Raw genomic sequence first — 19,518 nt, 5'->3', positions numbered from 1 at the left:
CTATAGAAAGGCAAAAATTCAGTCAGAGATTACTGCCACAGTTCCTTCAGGACAGAAAATCCAAATGGCCATTTGGTAGCAACACCTTAGCCAGAGGATAAGGCTTCTCCCTTTTGCCTGTAGCTAATCCTTCTTCCTAAGGCAAAGCAAACTTAGAGAGTCTAGACAGCCAGCATCATTGTTGGGCTGCTCCTTTCACTCAGTCCTGTGCTGGGATTGTGACCCATCCCTATGGAGGGAGACCAGTGGACGGGCTGCATGGACTCCCAGCTGCCTCAGAAAACCAGGGCTCTGAGAGCAGTTGAGCCACCCAAGTTACATGCTTAGGAAGATTAATTATTATTGATAGTAGCTGTATACAAGTATAAATCACTGTATCTCTATAAAATACAGAGGTACATAACTTACAAGGAGCCCTTTATATCACCTCAGTGTGGAAAAATATCTTAAGACCTACCTTCAGCAGTGTGCTGTACATACAAGCATAATAAGTTTGAAGGTTTCATAAAATATACAACAGAAATAGCTGATGCTTTCACATCTGAGAAATAAAGAGTATAAATGAATGCAAACACTAAAAAAAAAAAAAAAACACTTATCTGATGAATCAACTACATTAGCTTTCCAAATATCTGTAAGTAAAAGGTGCTCTGGTCTAGGGACAACTTTCTGATAAGCACTTGCAGGCTAAGCACACAGGGTGGGAAGCAGCCCACTGGGTTGGTAGATACTTAAAAAGACATACAAAGATCAGAGGCTTTTGAAACTACAGAACATGGACAATCTGACAGTTATCTTTAGGGGGAAGAAAAAAAAAGTTAAATATATAATTAACTTTATTCTCTCTGATTTGATTTAGAGCTAGACTTGTTACACTTTATACATTGATAGTTACACCTGAGTTTAAAAGTTGCTGACTTTGTATTGCTTTCTCAGTAATCCTGTTTCTCCTGAAAAAAATAAAAATAAAAATTAATGCCAACTGGAATGAAGGAGATGGATGTTATCAGGTTAGAATATTACTCCTCTAACACCTGAGACTGCCATAGTCCACATAACAGGAAAAAGCAGAACAGAAATGACTGCTAGAGGAAGGAAGCTAGTTAAGGCATTGCCCACGGTGTCTCCAGAGACACAGCAAGGCACGCGTGCTCAGCCTTAGACTAAAATAAAATGAGGAACAAAAGCTCCTCACTGTCCTTTAATTGGCAAATTAACTTGATTAGCTTCTCATCTGCTGTGCACAGTTACCTCACCTCAGCTGATCTGTGATACATTGTTAAACCAGTAAATTATTTAGGTGTCTAAGCCTGCAGGGTAATGTAGGCCAGTGTAAGAAGAGTTCAATCTACCTGAGATAGATGTAATTACAAAATAATGTAAGGGTTTTGAATTCTTAGCATAAACCAGCTGATTTTGAAGTGAAGATAGCACTTAGAAGATGTAGCAAGAACTTGGGAGCAGCTTATTAAAAATCATCCTCTAGACTATTTTTTAGTCTTCAGCAAGCCCTGTGACTTGCATTTGATTTTGATTTCATTACAGGCCAATGATTCTGTTGTTCTTTCCAATAAGTTTTGTAGAGAGTAGGAAAGAACAATGTTTAATAGTAATGTAAAAGCCTTTATAGTCTAAGAATCAATTTAATACTTGTAGGTGTGTTGTGGGAGAGATCCTTTCTGATTGTCAGAAAAAATAAATAGATTTGAAATGGCAGTGCATTTGGAGAGAAAAAAAAAAAAAAGAAAAAGGAAAAGACACAAAATCCTAGTCTTACTCAGCAGTATGGATGTACCTGGCAAATGAGTGTCAGACTTCTGTGGCAGCACCACAACAATTTGTTCTGATTCTTGCAGGTTAATTCAGCATTTGAGAGTACATATACAGACCTAAAGAAGAGTCATCCTCTGCATTTTTTTTTTTAATAAAGAACTTGCTTTATTGACAAAAGGACTGGATAATGTTGTATTTTGCATTCTTAAATGAGATAAGGAAAGACAGACAGAATTGGAAAGTTATCTAGCTGGCTTGTGCAAAATGTGATCTTCCAAGTCTAGATTGTGCACACACGTTTAATATAGACACAGCATGAAGTTCTGTCCATAAAACGTTTTTATTATGTTTTTCTTTACTTAGTTTAGCAACTATTTCTGTATTGAGAGAGGAAGAACAGAACTTCCTATCTAAATTTTCAGGTTTTTTTTAATGTTTTCATATTCTTATGTCTAAAAAAAACTAATAATGCAGTCTTTGATCTCAGATCTTGTTAGTTTGCACTGTATTTGACAATTGTCCTCGTCGTTTTCTGAACTGTACAGTCTGATTCTTGAAACAGACTATAACTGCAAATGGTGTTTTAAATTAGAGACGATTAATTTCTTGGATTAACTGCATTGAAACTTCCTCTACGTTATTCTCCATATTGGTTTGCATACATGTGTACGTCTTACTTGCTTCTCTGGCTCGGTCTGCATGCTGAATTGAAATAATCATTGAAGTTCTAATATTTCCAGTTAATTTAAAACACTAGAAATTATTTGGGTAGTTTATTTTCCTATCACTTCTGAATTAATTAACTTTAACATTTTTTAGATTTACTATTAACCTTGTAGCTCACCTAACTTCTTGTGTCTTTGAAGTTCTTCATGGTAAGCTTCTCTTGAGTAATTAAAACAAACTGTTAAAAGGGACAGTCACTTAAGAGATGAGGTACAGTTCATTTCAACTGTCCAGTTTTGTCTGTTAGTCATTTTATTTATGACCAGCTGAAACCCATTTACCTCAACATGTCTGTGTTCAGTATCCCCTTTTTTCCAGTGGTAGAAGAATTGTGTAATGGTGTCCTCAGACTTTTGTACATAAGTTTTGATTAGATAAACTGCTATTCCTAAATATTGTAGTATGTCTTTACAACTTACATGTTTCCTGAATTTCAGTGAGTTTCCACATTTAAGCATTCTTCCAGTTCTTTATGTATTGCCACTCTGTTTCCACTTTGCTTAAAAGTAAACCCATCCTCTTCATTAAAAAAGAATAGGAGAGAGATAAAACAGTTACCAACTGGTGTGATAGGACACAGAAAATGGATGAATATCTGCAAACCCATCATAATTGGGTTTCTAAAAGGCTCTTCTAAAAGACTAGACCAACCTGTGTGATAGCATGTTGCTCACATGGAATATACCCAGGGCGTTCTACACAGTGACTCTATAAATGAGAAACAGCTAAATGTCACTCTGACGTTTGTTCCTCAGAAACAAATCAATATACCTGCTCACAGAGGGCAGGCTCTTGAGTAAAAACATATTATATATGTCTAGTTCTATTTAAAGCAATGAGAATTATTATTTTATTTGACAATTCTGTGGATAAAAAAGATGTGTGTACATAAAAAAAAATGAAACATTTGAAGTGTTGAACCTCTACATTTTCTACAAATTCTCTACATTTGAAAGTAGAGAATCTCTCCTTTTTAGGTAGAAACTTCTATTTCATTGGAAGAAACATCAGATATAACCATAAACTTTTTTTACGATAGAAGAAAAAAAAAAAGGAAAAAAAATCTTGATTTCACTGAGGTGTAATCATTTTGTGTAACAGATCAAAGATACTCACAGCATCCTTGATGTATATTTCTTTTTGAATTACACAATTTCAGTGTATTTATTTGTGTTTTCAGTCATATTGTGAGATGTATGCAACTTAGGGACAATTAGCAATAAAAAAACATTAAGTACCAGAAATTAATCTTCTCAATGGTTCCTGAAATTTTTTTTTAGCCTGGAGGGTTAATTTTATGGCTTTAGAGCAATCATTATTTATCATCTCTTGGTTTACGGGAAAGAATTAGAGTTATTAGCTATTAAATTATCCATGAAAATTTGACACTACACTAGACCAAACAAACCCTGGGGCTTGCTGATTTTCCCAGTACGAAACATCTGTGACTTCAACTAGAGAGAACTTAACATTGTCTAATTAGATTTCTAAGATTTATAAGGCTCAAATACTCTATTATTAGAAACCTGAAAATTGGAGCAAAAGTTGAAATTTGCATTTACTGAAGATTATTTTAAAACATTTTTAACAGCACTGTGTGTTGCTAAATACTACTGGCTTGTAATTGCTGAAGATTACCAAATAAAGTATTATGGCCTATAACAACAGGAGTCCAGAAAAAAAAAAAGTGCTCTCTACAGTTCTACTAAGTTGCAGCCTTCAACTTCCGTAATTAAAAATACTTTATTGAAAATGTAGCAGTAATTATATGCTCATTTTTATATTCTAATTTAAGTATAGTTTATATTTTCTCATACAGTCTGCTGAAGCAAAAAATCAAGTTTTCTTATTTTCTTTTCTGCAATATTATCACTCATGGACAGTGAATGATAATCATCATTCATCAGAATATAAGTGGTTTTGTGTTAGCTCTGATCTTGTCTGCCACACAGTGATTTATGCACTGTTCTGTCCTTCTACAGAGTCAACGTGGCTCTTTAAAATGGTATTTAGCTATTTCATTGGATCTTCTCATTTTGGGTCTCAAAATGTTTCAGAAATTTTAATCTGTTAACATAAAAATAGCACTATAGCCCAGTCACTATTGCTATAATAAAAAGTTAGGAACATTGTGGTGTTTGCAGAGGACTCAGAAGTTAGGAGGGTGCAGAACCAGAATTACTCCTCCACTGTTAGTTTGTACTTCTTGCATTTGGATTATGGCAATCTTTAGTTAAAGGATCCATTTCTTATTAAGTACATAAAATAAATAGTGCTTAGCTAATAACCAGCTTTTCAATATTTTGTCTTTTCCTCATTGTTCATTGCATTGCCCCATATATTATTTACTGTAGTCTATTCAGTTCCAGCTCTGAAGAAGAAATGATTAATTTCCTCAAGAGTTTTTCAGTGGCGCACATCACTATATTATCTGAGTTTCACAAACCCTAATTAATCTTCATAACACCTTTGTGGGTGAGGGGTGGAATTAGCCCCAGTTTGTAGAAAGGAAACTCATTTACTGAGAGGACAAGGTCACAAATCTCCATAATACAGGTAATACTCCATAGTTTCTTAGAGTATTACATACTGCTTTATTCATAGAAAATTCCTATCAATTTCAGTTTTGTTTGTGAGAAAGAAACATTTCTAAAATGTTTCCAGAAATTCTACTTTAAATAAAAGCTTCACTATATAAGATTTTCAGCCTGAAGGATTATGCTGGTAAAGCCTGAAGGGATTGAAGAGGCAATCTAATTAAAGGGAATGTGATTTTGATAACAGGTGGTAATTCCAGGTTTGTTTACTACTACACTAATAAATATTGAAAAAAAGACAGAAGTTTTGCCACTTTGCTAGTACTATATAGTGTGTCTCTCGTGCTGATTCAGTGCTAGAGACAGGCTTAATCACATCTCATTCTAAAATGTAACTCACCTGCTTAAACCACTAAACCTTTTTTGCTTACAAAATGCTTTTGCCCAAGTACGCTTCCCAAATAGATAATGCACTGTTCATATCTTGTGTACCTACAGTACTCTCTGTCTACCTCCATGAGATGCAAAAATGCCTTTCTTTGAGTTCAGTTGTACACAGGATAAATCCAATTTAACAGTGGCCTTTGAAGTTTGGATCACATTTCCAGCACATGGACATTTTTCCTGATCTCTTTAGAGACTTCCAGAGAGTTCATAATGCTCAGACCTGTGTATTTAATTCAGAATTCAGGTTCCAGCAGTGTTTGTAAGCATACAGGTAGGAAAGGGCAGACATAAATGATATCTACTAGTTTTTGGCAACTTTCGGCTTATAGGATTTCTTGAGGTATATGTGGTTTGACAGTAGGTAAGTAAGGAGATCCCGGTCTGACCATTACAAAACCATTTTAACGTTATCCATATAAGTGCTTAATTATGCTGATATATTATGTTAATATTTTGTTATTCTCTACTAGGTTTATTTGTGAATATCTGTAAACTTACTTTATTTTTCTACCCTTTTATGTAAAAAAAGTGAGTGGTAAAATTTAAAGTAATTTCAAAATCCTGTTGCAAGCCTAGTGTGGTCTACTTTAGCAAATTCTAGTGGAAGAAATATTTTCCGTATTCATATAAAATTTATATGTACAAGCACTTAAGTTGTTCCCCATTGCCATTTTTCCGCCTGCTCTTGATGCAACTTACAACAGAAAAAAATACGGCCAGAATAACTATAGATGCATTAACTTGTATCACTCATTTCCTCTCAGACCTCTGACTTATTGTTATATATCATTGGACTCAATGATCCTTGTGGGTACTATCCAACTAGGGTGATTCTATGCTCTGTGCTGAGCCCGGTGTCTGATTTCACAAATTTTGCATCACTTTCCTTCCATGTGACCTGTGCCAGGTCTACTGCAGCTGAAGTCCTCGTGTGAGTCCACACGATGAATCAACATTTACTTTACATATAGCTCTAAAGAAATACATTAAAATGAACAAGTGAAAACTTTTGCTTGCTGATATGCAACAGGGTATGAGCAGACAATCACAAGAAAATACTGAGTTTTTAAATTTTGCTTTGTGACTATGTTTTAAGAAAGTCATTCAGCTAGAACATAATAACTTGCATTTATTATTCAAAAACTATTACTGAACACCTATTGTATTGTGCATGATTACAGCAAAATAATCGAGACATTATTTTAAATTAATTAGTATGACCTATTGTCCTTGATCCCTGCATCCTTTGAGGACCTGTTAGTTAAACCATTCATTTTTTAAATTGCAAATCAAATTTATTTTTAAGAGTAACTGATGTTCTGTTTGATTAGAACTGCTAAATTATTAGCATCTTGATGCTGCCACCTTCAGGCACAGAGGAGGGCAATAGGAAACAAAAATAGATCCTTGGTTCTGTCTAAAGCTGAACTTCTGTTATGTGTACTGGGAGAAAAAAAGACACGCACTACTTGTTGCTAAATGAGAGCTGCTTCAGCAAGATCTCTAGTCTCCTAGCTTATGTGTTTATAGAGCATACTGAAGAAACATGTAGTGACAAAGCAGCTTTTGTTTACTTTGGAGGAGGTCACAGCTTTCTATTCATCCATAATAAAACTATTCATGAGCTCTGCAGGCTGGGCATGCTTGGTTATAAGCTCCCAGTAGAAAAAGAGCAATGGAAAAATAAACATAAATAGAAAGCAAGATTTTCTGTATCCAGATTTTGGCTGGTTTACTATCCAGAAACATTTAAGAACAGATATCTCACTAGGTCAGAGCAAAAGTCAGTATGTCAGCTATCATGCTTCTGGCAGTAGCCAGTAACAGTTGCCAGGAAGAGGGCAATCACAAAATGATACTGCCCTAGAAAATATTTGTCTTAAAATATTTGTGATTCAGGAGCCAGAATGTGTACCTTGAATGGAATTTTCTTCCGTAAATTTGTCTAGTTGATTTCAAGATCATGTAAACTTATAGCATTTACCTCTCCAGTTGCTTGTACTTTTGCAGCCAGTTCTGTACCTTGGGTCATCTTTGTTGTCGCTCTGTTTCTCTGCCATTGAAATGTGTCACCCTAGAGGTAAGGGGAACAAAACTTAAAAAACACGTGTGTGAATTTATGTGAAGACATAGCAATATTTTCTTTTCATTCTCTATTTCTTTCCTAATAGTTCCTAACATTTTGAGTTATTTCTTCTTATTGACTACAGAGAAATGTACCAAAACAATCTATAAAATCTCAAGATCTCATTCTGGAGTAGTAATAGTCAATTGGTGGCCCATGTTGCTTTTTTTTTTTTTTTTCCTCCTTATGTTGCACTGCAATTCTCTGTGTTTAATTAGATAAGTCATTTTATTGTTTCAGTTTTTCAGGATTTTAAGGCTCTTAACAGATGGTTCTTGTCCTTATTATCATGCAGAACTTAATCATCGCAGACTTGTCCCCTCACTAGTCACTTCCTGGGTCATTTATGATCTGAGTAGCTTGAACAGCATGGGTCTTATTCCTGACTCTTGTGCAACTCCATTAACAATCCTCTTCTCTGTGATAACTCACTGTTACCCATATTCTCTTGCTAAACTTCCATCAAATTACTGCCATTGTAAGGGACTTCATCTGTGTGACAACAGCCTGATTCCTTTAATGGACTGTGGTTAATAGACCTTATGATATGTTGTATGGAAATCTAAGTAAAACAGTCTTATGGCCACATGCTTGCTCATTCCTTCAAAACATTCCAGTGGATTTGCATGGCATGACATTTCTTAAAAGCCAACTCTTCTCCCTAACATCTTATTTATCTGGGTGCCCACTAGTACTAGAGAGTAATTTATACTAGCTTGTTTGGTACGTATGTCATGGTCTGCAGTTCCCCTCATCTTTCTTGGACCTCTTTTCAAAATTCTCCCCAGGTTAATTGTTGTCAAACCCTCTCATGTGAAGACAGTGTTAAATACGAATTAACACACCATAATGAGTAGTTAAGATCTTTCTTCTCTGAGTTTCTTTAAAACTCTTGGGTACATACTGTCTGGTGCTAATATTTTGTTACTACTGACTACTGTTGCATGGCCTTTTCTATGTTTCACGTTTCTACCTTGTTTTATAAGTCCTCTACAAAACGAGTTGCAGAGTGGGCAGTTCCTCAGATTGCTGGTGACCACAGATGCAAAAGATTCATTTAGCTGTTTGTGCTTCTTTCATACCTTGACATTTGTTGACCTTACAGGCACTGCAGTGAGTTGCTTCCTGCCTCTGATGTGCTTTGAAAAGGATTTATTAATGGATGTTATGTTTTTTTCTACTTTTTCCCTAAACTTTTTAATGGCCTGTCTTATTTGCATTTCTTCACTTCATATGCCAGAGTTTATGGTCATCCCTATTTTCCTCATGTAGACACAGTTTCACTTTTTCTTCTTATTTCTGAGAGTCACTTTATCCCTTCTATTTTAACCAAACTGGTTTCTTTTTGGGTCTTCCTCATATGTTTGTGACTCTGTCCATTTCTCCTAAGACTTGAGAATTTTATTCCTGTACATTTGCTACAACATATTTAAAGATTTAACGTGTAACTAGCATTTTTTCATCCTTCGTAATAAGCTCTCATATTTTATTATGGTACTCCTTTTTGAAAAGAAGGATATACAATAGTTTGTTGTTGTTGTTGTTGTTGTTTTTAAATCTCTTTTTGCTCTTGCAAGAATGTTTTGAGTGTATGTACACTATGATTACTGATAAAGAACATCTGGTCAATAGTAACATCCTATTCTTTCTTCCCTGTATAATGTGCACCCTAGTATTAATGTTCCATTGATTGTCATCCTTCCCTCCAGCTTCTGATCTGATTATGTCGATAGCCTTATTTAAGAACAGTCATTCTCATTACATCATTTTATTTCTTAGACTTCACAATTATCATTGTTTCCCTGTCCCCTTTTTCACTGTCAGTGTATTCTGACAATTTTCTGTTGTTTCTAGCTTGTTTCAACCGTCCTATCCTTCATTTGAAGATACAGCATATTTTGTATTTGTGGCTGTCAGGCACATTATGAGCACAGCAAACTTTGTCACATCTTGGCTGAAGGCATTCTACAATACCTCCTACTGTTCCTCATCTTTAGCTTTAAAGTCTTGTATGACCTTCTACATGTAAAAATCCATCAACTTGGATTTAATAATAGTTCAAAGGAATCTGACCATCCTGCTTGAGCACCCTCCCTTCCAGAAATGTGTCCAGTTTCTGTTTGTTTTTAGACCTCTTTTTTTTTTTTCTTTTTTTTTTCTTCACTGTGTTAATCAAATCTGTTTACACCGTGCCTCCCCAAGAGCCTTTCTGTCTTGACTTCCATATCCTGGGAACAGGTTCAAGAATTGTAATATGGAGAGCTTCTTTTCAGCTTCCTATGGAGCCCTCTGCAGTTTAGCTCTATTCTTGCTTGTCACAAGACAAGGACTTCTGATTTGGAAATGGGACTTCCGTACAGTACTTTGGAAAGTCTTGTTCCTTCCTGGTATTCTGTCACCATTTATTCTGCTGGATGTAAGAGGGCAAGTGAATGCTTTATTTTGTCTCTGAGCTGCACTAATCTCTTTTTACTTTGACAGTCAGTCCACTGAGTGCCCTCCACAGCTGAACTTGCTGGCTAGGCAGCCTTATTTCCCTCTCTTTGCCCCTGAACTCACCCATTTAAGGCCTCTGCTCACTTAATTTGCAGAAGTAGCCAGAGACTCCAGTCCTGAGTACTTGAGACTGATGAATCTTCTCTGCCAAAGAAAGCAAGAGATGCTCTTACAGATGGTTATAGACAACCTAGAGTATACTTCTTAACATTTCTTTACTTCTCAGACATAAATACCTTTGAACAAAAGCAGAGTGGAAGTCTGTGGGAAATACTGGGGTTGCTGAAAGAAGTGGGAAAATAACTACTTTTGAACCTACTCTTCTGCATTTTTTATCTTCTAGGAATGCTTGCCAAAACAATAAACACGATGAAGTGAAGGTAAGAAGGGAATAAAGAAAGGAGTGGAGGATTTAGTTGTCTGTACTTAGCCCCCTTCCAGTGTTTAGAATTCTTTTGTATGTTGTCTAGCCTCCGGCTCCTGCTCCAAAGGCATTTCAAAATGCAATTGCTCAAGTTAGTTGTTGACATGGAAACACCTTGTAACAACATCCTGTCCATCATCTTATACACTAAGTACTTCAAGCCTTCACTTTATAAACAGCTTTACAGCTTGGGTCATCTGTACCATTGAAACTTTTTGTTTTTGCTGTAAGGCTGTCCTCGGCTTTTTCTCTTCTTTGATGCCAGGCTCGGTTGTTTCATCTTTCTGTCATGAAGTTCAGATTCAGGTAAATCCTCATGGCTGAATTTCATCTAGGCTAAACGTCTATGACAGCCTAGAACAAGTGAACAGAAAACACAAAGAAGAAGGATAGAGGTGGAATTTAGGCAGTCTGTAGCTGGATCATGCTTTTCCAAACTTGCTCCTTGTCTCTTAGTGTTTCGGAAATGTAATAAATAAAAACATTGAGCATGACAACTCTAATTGTCTAAACTTCAGTCTGTTTCTTCAAATGTTTATACTTCAAGTGCTAACACGATGATAGCAGTTGGTATGTTGTCAGACAAGCTGGTGACAATCTAAGAATAATATGCACCTTGACGTTGTTTTACATCATCACTTCCTTGTTTGTCACGCACAGTTGATTTTTTCACCTGCACTGCAATGCTGTCTTTCATCTTTTAGCATAGGGAGATTTGTTTGGGGAGTACCCACAAAACAAAGGTTTGACTCAGTCTGAGGATCAATAATATTAATTAACAAAACTACGTGTAATAAATATTAAAGATCATTATTTTCTCTGGCTAGTGAATTTAATACTGTTTCAACAATATTACTAAACAATAATAAATGGTATGACTGTTTATAAACTGATGTCATTGATTCTTTTATTTAAATTAGATGAATTAAATAGATAAACTCCCCTCTCCCCCCCTCCCTTGATTGTCATAATATTACTGTATGGGCTTTGTCTTCCTTTCTCTCTCTCCTGGTGATTTGAGGCTGTACATATAATCCCTATGGAGAGAATTGATAAATTGGTTGTTAACATAAAGTCATTTGTGAAGTTGAATGCAGTTAGATATAGGTCTTTTCAACATGTAGGAAGAATTTAATTAAAATGAAATTAAATTCTAAATTAAATTCAAGTAATAAATGGATGCTATCCAATATAATAAGCTATTCTCATAAGAAATTAGCACTGTCCAGTAAACTGATTTTAGGTCTTCAGGCTGGATTTTCTGGAAAATAATTGTATAAGTAAAAAGTAAAGGAAAATAAGTTTAGGAGCTTTTAGGTGTCTGTCTTTCTGGAGTGTAAAATGTCACGAAGTATGTACTGTTAATCAAAAATTCTTCTTCCACATTCTTGAAGACTGGCTTAAATTCATTATTTCTTTTAAAACAAATTGGATTACAGTTGTAGCTGTAGAGAAAAACACCATCCATATTAGGGGACAGCTAAATTTCCAACCTATTTACAGTTTATTCCTGTTTATTATAGTCTGTTTCTTATACACATCCTGCTGTATTTATTTCTGTTCATGATTTTATTTAGAACTAGTTATTACTGCATGCTAGTTTTGTTCTGAAAGACTTACTTTACAAAGCACTATTTTATTCTTCAGAAAGGAGTAGAAATATAGTTAGAAAGAAAATCACATTATGCATTTGGGCTTATAAATTATCATCAGCATGCTTTATTTTGATGTGGAATTTTGTAGTAGGTAGGATGTTTAACTTAGATGTTTTTCCTCTTAATTCACTGGAGTTTAAATTCCCAGTTTATCTTGTTTGATTTGTGGATGAATGATAACAGGATAGGGAGAATGATTCTCATGTTAGGCACATTTTAAGCCATACTTTTTTGTTATATAAAACACATTGCACATCTTCGCATATCTACCCTGGGAATTACACATGGAACACAAAAGCACTTCCTATACATAAAGGTTTAAAGAAAATAATATTAGTACTTCACTTTTGCTCTGCATTGTCTTGCTCTTGTCTCACTAGAAGTCCAAATAATTATTCTCCCCATTTCTGTTACTGTTAGTATGTAGTTAAATGCAATGACCTAGTCAAATCATGAGTTTCATGATCATATGTTACTGCTAAAGCTCTCCCAGTTACTTGGGAATCTTCATTTCCCATCCTTTCTTAAATATTTTAAAAGAAAATCACTATCCTCTTCGCAAGGAAAAACAAAATGTATATTCTAACTGAAAATAGAAAGAAAAAAAAATTTTTTTTTTTTTTAACCTTTTTGGTTTTCACATACTTTTATATCACTCTTAAAAATCTGAGTATTCTTTCTCATGTTAGCTGAATGTGTGTTAGTAATACATTCAAATCTGTTAAAAATATTTGGATATACTAATTAAATAGCAGTCAGAACATATATGTGCTTTCCTAAGCAGTCCTGGGCAGAAGGACTGTCTCTCTATATAAGTTTGTTCCTTTGTTTGTTTTAATAAGCAGATATTTGTTATTGTGACTCTAGGGAACAAAGTCAGGCTGTTAGACACTAAGATTGGATGAGTGCAAATCTGGGGCTTCCACATCCCACATTTAGTGTTCAAAAATCTTGAAAGAAAATCATGTAAAATCACAAAGGTAGTTCACTAGTTCCAATGGCAGTGATAACTAATACCTGGTAAAATAAGGAAGATGCAGACTGAAAATATTATTAAAGTTATATTACAGTAATGTTTTTATTCTTGAAAGGGATTAGAGGATCCACTTAAATGCAAAAGGATCTCAGTAGGGCCTTCTCAATCCTTCGTACCTGCTTGACAAAATGAAGCAAAATGCATAGAAAACAGAAGTTTATATGAATGTTTGCTTCCTCCTAAACACATTTTGAAAGTAGTGTCTTTACTGCATCTCCTTCCTTCAGAACATCTTTTTCTGTATGATACAACTAGACTTGTGAAACTTCAGGCTATTTCTGTTTATCAAATAGTACATGGTAGCTTCTCAGGATGGAATATTTACCAAAGATAACTTCACAGAATTGGTATCAGTCGTTCAAAGACAAGCCATTAGGCTGACAGGTTAACCAATCTCTTTAAAGAAAGTACTTTGATGGCTTTTATTCAGCTTCAAAGGACGTCATGGCAGTTTATAAGGACAGTACGGAAAACAAAAACAACATACACTCAAAATGCTATTTTGCTAGAAAATCTAGTTTCGGGGTGCATTTTTTTTGTAGCAGTAGTCTGCTTTAATCTATAGTAAAGAACATCAGGTGAATATAGCGAGCTGTGTATCACTTGAACAATAGGTTGGGTACAAAGTGTACCCTTTTTTTGCTAAGTATAGAATAGCCAAATTTAAATTTTATACGTCAGAATAAAGGCCATAATAAACTTTTACACCAAAAATTGGTCAAATACATTTTTCAGCACCTTCAAAACTTGCTGGATTCATAGGAATTGGTGACTGTGATCTCTGCAGTCCTTTTTGTTGGTAGTTAGGTATTCAAATGTGTTGCTGTTTAAGGTGACTTGTCCTACTTTTCACTTGTAAGATACTTTTTTTTTTTCAAGGTTTATGACAGAAAATGTTTTTCTATTATAATCAAAGAAAGGAATAAGTTCTAAGAGAGAATGACTAGCCAGAATGATGGGTTTCTTTCCAAGCAAGTCTCTAGGAAGCTGCACCTATGCTGTTAAGAAATGAAAGTGCATGTGCATTTTAAGGGGATTAAAGAAAAACGTTCTTAGAACATTTTAAAAATTATTATTCATTATATTCACTGTCAGTGGTGCAACTACTCTTGCTTTCAAACGTGAACCTTAAATGGAGATTTCTTGCTATCTACAAATTAATGCTAAGTATAAAAAGTGATCTTTAAAAGATGAGGAAAAAACCTACCTTTTAACCAGAATGAACCTTAAATGAACCTTAATTAAGAATATTAAACTGGCTCCTAATAGACACAGGTATTGATCTAATTAACAGGAAGTGCATAGCTAAACGGAAAGATCCAACAGAATAAATCCCCTCTTGTTGACATAGTGTTGGCACAGAATTTTGGCAATGGGGAAATTCTCAATAAGATCTTTGATCTGTTTCCCCCACCTCCACCCAAATACTCTCATTTATGGTCAAACTGGCTGAGAATATATTTCAGTGTGTACATGGTACATTGTTCTTTAATGGCCAAGAGTAACTTAGCAGGAAAAACAAAACCAACTAAAACAAAACATGTACAGCTCTTAAATTTCCTTATATTTTGAAAACAAGAAGTAAAAAATACTGTTTTGTAGAAAATGTATTATCTGATATACTTAACATATTCTGAGTAACTGAAGGTCTGCAACACCAACCAGGCCAATGTTTCAGAGCAGGCCTATCAATTGTGCTTACCTTTGCAAAAAATACCTAACAGCCAATATGTAAAAGGAAATCACTTTCAATGACTGAAATTATAAAATTTAATATACTCTTCTTCCAAATGTACAAGTGTCTGGAGTAGAATTGATCTGGATGAATTTGTACGCTGTTTATGGGTATTTTGCATACATTTGTATGGTACGTTCCATTTTTTGCAATTACATTTAAGAATTAGTGAATGCGTTAAATTTTCCTGTCTTATTTTATCATTTTACCTAAAGTAGAGTTTAGAAATAATAAATGTACTTTAGAGAGAAAAATGAATTGGCAATTTCCTGGCATATAGTTTCAATAATCACTATGAGTGATGAGTCAGATTCAGTCCTCATTTTACCTATTTTGATTCTATTTGCTTCTCAGAAGTCATACAGGGTTTGTAGGCATGCAATAAAGGTAAATTTATCTGTATTTATGTATGTGCTGTATGTTGCACACAGCTGATATATATATGAGCCTAGAACAAAAGTCTAGATGAGACCAGTCTCAGTCCCTGAAAGGCCATGATTTCAGCTAGCTTGGTGAGCTACAACTGTATGTTTTAGATTCCATCTTAATGTATTCATCCTAACTAATACAATTTATTTCTACAGTGTAAAAATATCAAAAAAGCTATTTTGTATCAGAAGAGTCCAAAATCAAAGTGTTGGTGCTGTTTTCCTCCTCATATAGGCTTAATACATGCAGGTCGTGAAAGAGTGAGGTTAAAGATGGGCTCTCAACACATTACAAAAATACTTTCAATTATATTACTAAAAGCAAAAATGTAGGTGTACCTATCTCTCTTCTTTGTCTGTAGCTTTGAGCTAGTTCAAGAATTTTGAAGACTGAAGGTCTTTAGGTAAGCAGGACTCAAGATTTTTTTCACTTATGCAGATTTTATCCTGAATTTTGAACTGCTTAGCCAAAGGAATTTAAAGAAAAAAGAAAAGGGGGGGAGGGGGGGAGGGAGTGAAGGGGGAGATGTATTAATGCATATTTCAGAACAGCCTGAAGATTTACATAAATTTATATCTAATATTTGTATTTTTGAGACCATTAGGTAGCTCTAGAGAGAAGATGAATATAAAATACATTTTCTCTGAGATTTCCTGGACTTTAAATTTAAAAAAGAAAAAATGGCTACATTTTTCCTCTGGTGTAAATCATGGCAGCCCCATCCATTTCAGTCAAATTGCACTAAGTCTGTGAAAGGGAACTTTGGAATTTGACCAGCGGCTTAGTCATCTATCAGCCAATAGGCCTTTTATTCATCTATTAGCTATAATAAGGACTGGAAGACTATGGATATTATTCTTAAAGTTACTACTATTGGTATTATTCTTAAATATGCTCCTATTAATACTGATTGGTGATTGTATATTCTTACAAGGCAGCAGATTAAACAATATTATCTTTTAAAACTGTTATTTTTGTGAAAATAAGAAGGTGAAAAATGTTCTACTGTTTATCTTGTCTGTGACTTCCACATTCCTATTTAGTTTTCCCATTTTTTACTGAGTTAGGACAGAGTAATTCATGTTAATAGATGGAAGACACTTGTTTTGAAAGTTTATCTGATTTTTGCTTGACTACAGTTATAATAAAGATATAGGTACTAACACTGCAATGTACATACATTTTTATATACCCACCCACATGCACACATATATGTGCACTCTCAAATACAGTAGATAGGAGAAGGAGCCACAAGCATATGCTAGCATGTATAGAACTGTGGCATTTTGATAAAAAAGGAGAAATATTTTTCAGGTGAAATATATTTTAAAATAATTCCAAGGTATGAAAGTTTGTAAAATACTTTCATAGATTGTGAGAGTAATTACATGAAACAGAAATTAATTCCTGCTTTTACTCTAAGTTAGATTTGCTAAGAAAAATGTCATATGAAAATCTTGAAGCTTAATCAATACAAATAGATGGGAACCCTTTTTGGGTTTGATACCCTTTGCTGACTTTCTGTAGACACTTCCTCAAGGCTGTATACGCTCAATATTACTGGAATTTTCATCCAGAATAGTTTTTGGATGATCTGCAGTGTAGATGTAGGTTTTCACAAATCAATTGTATTTTAGTTATGTTACACAGTTGTATGGATTTGCCAGCTTTCATCTTTCATTCCTAGTACTGATTGATATCCTGCTTACACAAAGATAACTCCATCCACAGTGAGGAGTTCTACCCCTCAGTGAATACTTTGTCACTTCTGTTTTTATTAAGACAAGAAAAAGATATTAACTTTTTGGTTTTTGTAGGCATTTTTTGGGCCATTCCACCATTCCACATTGCTGATGTATAATAATGAAAATAATTATGGTAGCACATCTGCAATCATTTCAGTTTATTCATAGCTAGACATTACTATCCACAAAGGAAACTTTTGTGCCTAATGAACTCTGTTTATTCCCTCTTATCAAACCTCATGTCAATCTCATTTGAAAGTTAAAAATGTTCTTTCCATTATTTTAGAGAAAATGGTAAAACATCTCTAAAACAAATATCGATTGTGGAAGTCCATTCTAAAATTTTTGATATTCTGTCTTCTCTACATTATGGCATAAATAGCATCAGACCTACAAAACTGTGTGTCTTCATGCATAAGATTAAAGGATGACAATTACTTAACATGATTTAGACCTTGAATATAAAATTAACTAGCTGCATATATATACATATGGAAGAATTTCATGTATTAGCTGTTTCATAAATAAATGAAACCAACCGATTTCCTCTTAGTATATGAAGATTTTTTACCGAATGTTTTTAATGTCTAATGAAAATCTCAACCAAGTTATATTTACATTATTATACCCTATTTCTGTGAAGTGAGTTGGTGTTCAGCCTTTCTGTCTTATTAAGTGCCTATATGTAGTGCACGTGAAATATTTTTTAGTTTATTAAAATGATGTCAAATAATTAATGTCTTGAAGCCCAGCCTTCTAAAAAAAGTTTATAGCACATTAGTAGGGTAGTATATGGAAGCTTAAATTACATCTGTGTATGCATAAATATTTTGTAAATAAACCAATTCAGTTTCCCTTGTCAACCTAGTTGTTTTAAGGAGCACTAAGGAGATTTATTTTTCAGCCAGGAATAGACATACTAATCCAAACAACACATATTTACAATTTAAGATACTGTAATATCATTAATTTTATGTTTAAGACAGTAAGAAAATTGTCAGTAAAAGACTAATTTTCCTGTCATTGCAACTGTCCTAAAACACCGAAAAACTCTGAATAGAATTCCCAAATGTTTTGTTTTGTTTCTGAACCACTAAAATTGCTTTGAATCACCTCCTTGGGTGATGCTGAATCAGTGTGAATTTCATAAATAGATCAATTATTTTTTTGTGGCATGTTGAAAATACGTAATGCATCTCCTGTTTGGTTCATAATTTGGATAGTTGATAATTCATGCTTCTCATGAAAGGGAGGATGGCGAAATTTCCGTTCTTCTTCTGATTGACATATTGACCTTGAGCAGGCTTTGAAGATTACGCATTTGTAATTTAACTCATTTGAATGTTCCTAGGGAAGCAGAAAATAGAGAAGAGGGAACCTTCCAGTTTCTTGTTCAGAGTGATACTAGCCAATGGGACCTCTAGTATACCTACCAGTTACATGGTGGGTAGGTGCTTTACACAGCTCATCTCCTGGTTACTTAAGTTAATAAGCACAGCCTACCATCTAAATCCATCTCCTCCTTCGCATTAGAGTCAGCTGAACATAGAATAGCTTAGGTTGGAGAGAACTCTGTCTGAGAAGCTGTTCAGAGCTGGGGCAATGTCAAGGTTTGGTCAAGTCACTCAGGGTCTTTTTCAGTTGAATTTGAACGTCTCCAAGGGTGAAGGTTGCACAGCCTCTCAGGGGCCTTATTCATTAAGGACCCTTTTGTCTGTTTTTGTTTACTTTTATCTAGGTAGTAATTCCCTTGCTGCAACTTGTGGCCACTGACTCCTGTCATTTCACTGTGCACTGAACAGACTCCGGCTTCATGTCCTTTATAACCACCCAGGAGATAGCCTTCTTAATCTTTTTTCCATGCTGAACAAATGCAGATCCCCTGGCCTTTCATCCTAAATCATCTGCTCCAGCCTCCTGACCAGCTGGTGCCTCTCCACTGGACTTGATCCGGTTTGGCAATCTCTCTTTTCTACTTGGGAGCCCAAAACCAAACATAGTACATGAACGCTTTGTAGAGAGGAATAATCACTTACTATCTAGCTCTGTACTATTGGAGAGAACTTGCTTTGTATGTGTGGAAATATACTCTTATTCTTCTCAGGAGATTGTTTTGGTCTTGAGCTGAAGAAACTGAATTTCTGCATGTTAAGTTCAAGTTGCTTCCCTCAGTTTTTAAGTAAAGGTAATGAGAGTGGCTTTTCAAATCTCATAAAACATGAGGCTATTCCTTAGTACATGCAGTACGCTTGCAGTATTTGCTTCTCAGATATTACTGTGTATTTTTCAGATGTTATTTGATGTTCTTGATTAAAACTAGAAAAAAAAATCTTATCTTTGTGTATTCTAGTTAATCTTGTTTCTTTCAATTGTAACTCTGAGACCCTTCA

General features: G+C 34.7%; 1 protein-coding gene and 1 long non-coding RNA gene across 6 annotated transcripts in view; one reads left to right on the top strand and one right to left on the bottom strand.

Moving 5' to 3' along the window:
- LOC310899264 overlaps positions 1–10,440 on the bottom strand; it is a 38,596-nt gene extending 28,156 nt beyond the window's left edge. The window contains exon 1 of the long non-coding RNA XR_014584133.1: positions 458–10,440. This is a non-coding gene — a long non-coding RNA (uncharacterized lncRNA). The remainder of the gene's footprint in view (positions 1–457) is intronic.
- The window catches only part of LOC310899262 (teneurin-3-like), a 1,088,357-nt gene that overhangs the window by 250,834 nt on the left and 818,005 nt on the right, over positions 1–19,518 (top strand). The gene's annotated exons all lie outside the window — the stretch shown is intronic.

The sequence above is a fragment of the Anser anser genome (genome assembly GCF_964211835.1).
Source record: "Anser anser genome assembly, chromosome: 4".
NCBI lineage: Eukaryota > Metazoa > Chordata > Aves > Anseriformes > Anatidae > Anser > Anser anser.
This window is presented reverse-complemented; position numbering and strand designations above follow the sequence as displayed.